This window comes from Ochotona curzoniae, unplaced genomic scaffold (assembly GCF_017591425.1).
Source record: "Ochotona curzoniae isolate NIBS_2020 unplaced genomic scaffold, NIBS_Ocur_1.0 contig_227, whole genome shotgun sequence".
Taxonomy (NCBI): Eukaryota; Metazoa; Chordata; class Mammalia; order Lagomorpha; family Ochotonidae; genus Ochotona; species Ochotona curzoniae.
In genome coordinates, this window is record NW_024465392.1 from 50,050 (window position 1) to 56,471 (window position 6,422).

General features: G+C 45.6%; 1 pseudogene; it reads left to right on the forward strand.

Annotated features, from left to right (window-relative positions):
- The first annotated feature begins 1,981 nt into the window (after positions 1-1,981).
- LOC121151078 lies at positions 1,982-2,782 on the forward strand (annotated as a pseudogene).
- The last annotated feature ends 3,640 nt before the right edge of the window (positions 2,783-6,422 follow it).

The following is a 6,422-nucleotide window of genomic DNA, read 5'->3' on the forward strand; positions in this document are numbered from 1 at the left end:
CTGAAATAAAAAAACTTCAAAACACATGGAATGCAGCCAAAACATTACAAAACAAAACAAAAGAAACAGTATCGATTGGATTCCTGAAGTTACACATTCCACACAGATTTCCTTGTATAAAGTATTCCTTATATATGGTATTTGTTGTTTTGTGACTGACTCATTTCACTGAGCATAATGATCTCTAGTTGGGACCACCTAGTTGTAAATAGTATAATTTCAATGTTCTTTTTTTTTTTTTTTTTTTAGTGCTTTACTGCCTTTTTTTTTTTAAATTAATTTTATTGTTGTTTACATTGTATTATGTGGTGCAGTTTTATAGGCGCTGGGGATTCCCCCCACCCCTCCCAAGTTGTAAATAGTATAATTTCAATGTTCTTAATAGCTGAATAATATTCCATGGATTAGATGTACCACAGTTCCTTTAACCACTCTTGTTTGGACGCACATCTAGATTGTTTCCATGTCTTTGCTATTGTAGCTTGTGCTACTGGAAATAGGATTACAGATCCCCTTCTCACATGCAGATTTCATTTCTATTGGGTATATTCCTAGCAGCAGGAGAGCTGGGTCATATGGCAGATTTATTTACATTTTCCCAAGCACTCTCCATACTGATTTCCACAGTGGTTGTATTAGCCTACACTCGCACCAGCAGTGAAGGAGGGTGCCTTTCTCCCCACATCCAAACTATTTGGCATGATTGCACAGTCCCAGCCAGTCTTCACCTCCCGAGCTCCCCATGTGAACCCAAGCTCCCACCTGGCTGCTGCAAGGGTTGATGGCTGCCTCTGGATCCCTGGTTGTCCTCTGAATCCAGATCACAGATCACCAGTGACTGCTGGGTTTTCTGTTCCCTAAACACCACTCAGCCATTGTCACCTCTTCCCTGTGTCCACGGGTTCTCCAAGTACCTCCCTGCTGACTTCCCGGCCCCTAGCTTTTTCTGTAATCTGCTCTCTGTTCCTTACCTTATCTAATAATTTTCTGTCTTCTCAAACATGTCTATGCCCTTTGCCGACTATTGAGATTTTCTAAATGTAAACTTAAGAATTCCCAGCCTCTTGTGCCCTAAGAACAATGTTTGTGCCTGATTAAATGCAACTCTCTCTTTTTTTTTTTTTCAGATTTTGTTTATTTCTATTGCAAAGTCAGGTATACAGAAAGGAGGAGAGACAGAGAGGAAGCTCTTCCATCTGATGATTCATTCCCCAAGTGACCATTAAGGCTAGTGCTTACCGATACGGAGCCAGGAGCCAGGATCTTCCTCCAGGTCTCCTACAGGGGTGCAGGGTCCCAAGGCTTTCCCAGGCCACAAGCAGGGAGCTGCATGGGAAGCAGGGCTCCCGGGATTAGAACCAGTGCTTGTCTATTAACTTGTTCAAAAAAGTTTCAGGAGTTTTTATAAAGGCAGAGAAGAGAGTGTTTGCAAAAGGGGGAAAGTAGTTTGCTGCTTCTTTAAGGACTGAGAGAGCAAGAAGAGGAAAGAAAGAAAGGCAGAAAGAAGTTTGAGTCTGGGGCTTAATTAAGCCTTTTCAAAAAAAAAAAATCACAACGACAATAATAATAATCGCAGTGGGTGGCAACTTCGGCCTGAGGCTGAGGGAAGCACTGTTTTTTTGATTCCAATTCCAGTTCAGTTCACTTCTCTTTCTCTCTCTCTCTCTCTCTCCCCTCCCTCATTCTCCCCCCACCACCCCGCCCAGTCCCATTCCTTCCTTCCCTCCCCAAATTGCTCTCCTCCACCTGGTCTCCTCTCAGAACCACGAGCTCCACATTCACCCCCTCCCGCCCGCCTCCCCTTCACCTCCTCTGCCTCCTGTGCACCCTGCCCATGCCCCCACCCCAGTTCCCAGCCTCACCGAGGGTCTCAGGCCTCCAGCAGGCCAGGCCCACGCAAACAGCGCCCGCATGTACAACAGATGGAGAAGCAGCTCAAGCTGCTGGGCCCACAGCTGAATTTCCTGGGGCGGTGGTGGCGATGACAACCAAAAGGCCCATGAATGCCTTCATGGTGTGGTCCCTTGGGCAGCTTCACAAGATGACCCAGGAGAACCCCAAGATACACAACTTTGATATTAGCAAGCACCTGGGCCCCGAATAGAAGCTTAGTCGGAGATGGCGAAGCTACCGTTCATGGCCAAGGCCAAGCGACTGCAGGTGCTGCACAAGAAGGAGCACCTGGATTATAAATATCAGCTGTGGCGGAAAACCAAGACGCTCATGAAGAAGCATAAGTACACGCAGCCCCCAGCAGCAACAGCATGGCCTGCGTGGTCGAGGTGGGTGCCAGTCTGGGCGAGGGCATGAACCAGCACATGGACAGCTATGCACATGTGAACAGCTGGAGCAATGGCAGCTGCAGCATGATGCAGCACCAGCTGGGATGCCTGCAGCACCTGGGCCTCAACACGCATGGCGCGGCTCAGATGCAGCCCAAGCACCACTACGACGTTAGTGAGCAGCAGTATAACCCATGACCAGCTCGCAGACCTACATGAACGGCTCTCCCACCTACAGCATGTCCTCCTCGCAGCAGGGCACCCCCGCAATGGCGCTTGGCTCCAAGGCCAGCTCCAGCCCCTCCGTGCTTATCACTTCCTCCCACTCCAGGGTGCCCTGCCAGGCCGGGGACCTCCAGAACATGATCAGTGTGTACCTCCCTGGTGCCGAGATGGCAGAGCCCGCCACCCCAGCAGACTGCACCCTGTCGCAGCATTACCAGAGCGGCCCGGTGCCCGGCCCGGCCATTAACTGCACATTGTCCCTCTCGCACATGTGAGGAGGCCCTCCGGACAGCGGACTGCAGAAGGACTAGGGGCGGGAGGGGATGTTAGGGGGTGATAGTGGGGTGGGGAGTAGGGGGAAAGACATTTTCAGAGGAAAAGGAAATGGGAGGGGTGCAAAAGTAGAGAGTGAGAAGGAAGCATGAAAAATAAAAGTACATGCAACAAAAATGCTGGTGTGCCGACAAAGAAGAACATTTCATTGCTCACAGCAAATGGCGGCTTCAGAGGAGACCACCCATCTCTTCTATGTTCAACACAAAACGTGCGACGCCAACAAGAGAACTTTATAAAAGATGTAAAGATGCTGGACTTCTTTTTTTGGAGGGACTATTTTTGTACAGAGAAAAAACCAGGGGAGGGCCAGGGGAGTGGACCTTGTATAGATCCGAAGGAAAAGAAAACTGCACATGTTTTTTTTTTTTTTTTTAATTGAAAGGTGGATATACAGAGAGGAGGAGAGATAGGGAGGAAGATCTTCCATCAGATAATTCACTCCCCAAGTGAGCACCAATGGCTGGAGCTGAGCCAATCTGAAGCCAAGAGCCATAAACTCTTAGGGTCTCCCACGAGGGGGCAGGATCCCAAGGCTATGGGACATCCTCCACTGCTTTCCCAGGCCACAAGCAGGGAGCTGGATGGGAAGCAGGCTGCCGAGATTAGAACTAGCGACCATATGGGATCCCGGGCATGCAAGGAGAGGACTTCAACCACTATGTCACTGCGCTGGGCCCTATACACAACTTTTTAAAAGTTCTAGTGGTGTGGCTGAAGCTTTGCAGGAGGTTTGCAAAAATCTTTACTGATAATATTAAGAGCTAGTCTCCAAGTGACAAGGGAAAGAAATGTTTTAATATTTGCAAGCAAGTTTTGTACAGTATTTATGGAGATAAACATGGCAACCAAAATGTCCATTGTTTCTAAGCTGAGAATTTGCCAAAAATTTTCAAGAAGTGGCTTCCTGCTGGATTTTGATTTCTGCAGCTGAGTTCAGGACAGTTGCAAACATGGTAAGAAGAGAATTAATTTGATTTGGACATTTTAATTATTTTAAAAAATTATATAAAAGGAAAAAAATGGAATGAGTACCTGCAAAAACTATCTTCGTAGTCTTGTTTTTCAAAAGGGCAAGGGTTTTTATATTGAACTAAATTTCTTTTAACTTTCTGTTAAACAAAAATGGCCACGCAGGTTGACATCATTGGTAATTGATAATAGATTTTGTTCAGTCCCAAACTTTACATTTTGCTCAGTAGAAAGAGCAATGAAATAAAATTACTGGGTTTGAAATATTATCTTATGGTTTGTAATATTGTGTAGATTTACTGTGATATTTTAAGGATTCCTCCACATACCTCCACCTGTTTTATTTTTTCTGTAGTGTATTTTAAAAGATTTGGCTCTGTATAATTTGGATCAGGCTGCTGAGAATCCACGTATATATGATGTTGGGATCCTTGAAGTGAATGTGGGGGACAGGCAGGTGTGAAGAGTATTGTTCCATTGCAGGCAGGGCCACAAGGAATGCCCCGCTGTATGGCAGGGCCCAGCGGATGTCTCCACAACCACCTGAATGCAGCTCCACCTTCTTTTGCATGGACACTGGACCACCCTGTGGAAGAATTCTTTTTTCTTTTTTAAGATTGATTTACTATATTACAAAGTCAGATATACAGATATACAGAGAGGAGGAGAGACAGAGAGGAAGATCTTCTGTTTAATGATTCACTCCCCAAGTGACTGACCACAACGGCCGGTGCTGTGCCGATCCAAAGCCGGGAACCAGGAACCTGTTCCGGGTCTTCCACGTGGGCGCAGGGTCCCAAAGCTTTGGGCCGTCCTCGACTGCTTTCCCAGGCCACAAGCAGGGAGCTGGATGGGAAGTGGAGCTGCTGGGATTAGAACTGGTGCCCATATGGGATCCTGGTGCATTCAAGGCAAGGACTTTAGCAGCTAGGCCACCTCACCGGGCCTGGCATTGTTTGCTGCTGTGGAGTTGGCTTTTTTACTCAATGTGAGCTTGGAGGTTAATGTCAATAATGATGTCTTGTAAAAGGGCCTTCTATTATTCATGCTGTCTTGACCTTATGCTAATCAAGGGACCTATATTTAGGGTTTCATTTGTTCCTTGATCTTTAGGTTCTCCTTTTCTTTGTGATTCAAGATAAAGTTATAGAAGAATTCTTGAAGGAACTTCTAATGTTTTAATGTAAAATAAATGACAGAATTATCCTTAGAAAGTCCTCGTGTTGCAAGAGTCAAGATACCATACAGGCACTGGTTCTGATCCTGGCAGCCCTGATTCACATCCATCTCCCTGCTTGTGTGCTGGGACAGCAGTCAAGGTTGGACCAAAGCCTTGGAACTCTGGACCTGTGTGAGAGAACCAGAAGAAGCTCCTGGCTTCTGGTTATAGATCAGTGCTGCTCAAGCTGCTGTGGTCACTTGGGGAGTGAATCAAAGGATGGATGATCTTCCCCTCTCTCCTCCTCTGGGTATATCTGAGTTTCCAATACAAATAAAATAAATCTTGGGCCCAGCACAGTTCCCTAGCAGCTAAAGTCCTCACTTTGAAGGCACCAGGATCACATATGGATGCAGGTTCTAATTTCAGTAGTCCCACTTCCCATCCAGCTCCTTGTCTGAGGCCTGGGAAAGCCGTTGGGATGGCTTAAAGTGTTAGGAACCTGGACGTGTGTGGGAGACCCAGAAGAGCTCTGGGCTCCTAACTGCAGGATGGCGCAACATGGGCCGTTGCGGTAACTTGGGTGTGAATCATAGGAAAGGAAAATATTTCTCTCTCTCCTACTCTTTCTATATATATACCTGACTTTGCAATTAAGATAAATAAATCTTTAAATAAAATAAATTTGAAAAGAAAGAAAAAGGTAGACTGAAGTACATAAAAGTAGAAATGGAACATATTAAATCTGCTGTCACAGAAGTATAGAGGAATCTCCCCCTTTATACCAGATAGAGAAAAAAAAAATAGGGAAATGAAAGTCTTATCTGTTTTCCTGTAGCCCTTGAACATTTCTGCCATAATTAATTATGTACCGATTATCAAAAATAAAGAGTGGGGAATAAAAGAGGAGTATAATGGATCAGGGCTATCTGGACCAAGTGGGTTCTGTCACTGCTTGTGATGTGACCATCCCCTGTGGATGCCCCTCCAAGTCCTCCTTGCTTCATTTCTGATCCAGGTCCCTGCTAATGCATGTTGGAATTCAGAAGATGTCCCAAGGGCTTGAGTCCCTGTGCTGATGTGGGGGAACTGGAAGAATCCACTGACTCCTGGTTTCAACTTGGTCCTGCTTTAGCCATTGTGGTCACTTGGAGAGGGATAAAGCACATGGAGATCTCGCTTTCTAACTCTCCCTCTTTCTCTATAACTCTACCTTTCATGCTGACAAAATTGATCTTTACTGGAAAAAGAAACAAGAGAAAAAGAAATGCAAAGGATCACTAGGGAGTACCAACAGCAATTATAAACAAATAAGTTGTTCATCATTTCTGGATACTTAGTATTAGCCTACCAAAGTGAATCAGAAAGACACTAAAAACCTGACAAAATCAACAGTAAGTAACAATGAATCAGAAATACAATCTCTTCAAACTAAAGGTCAACACCAGGTG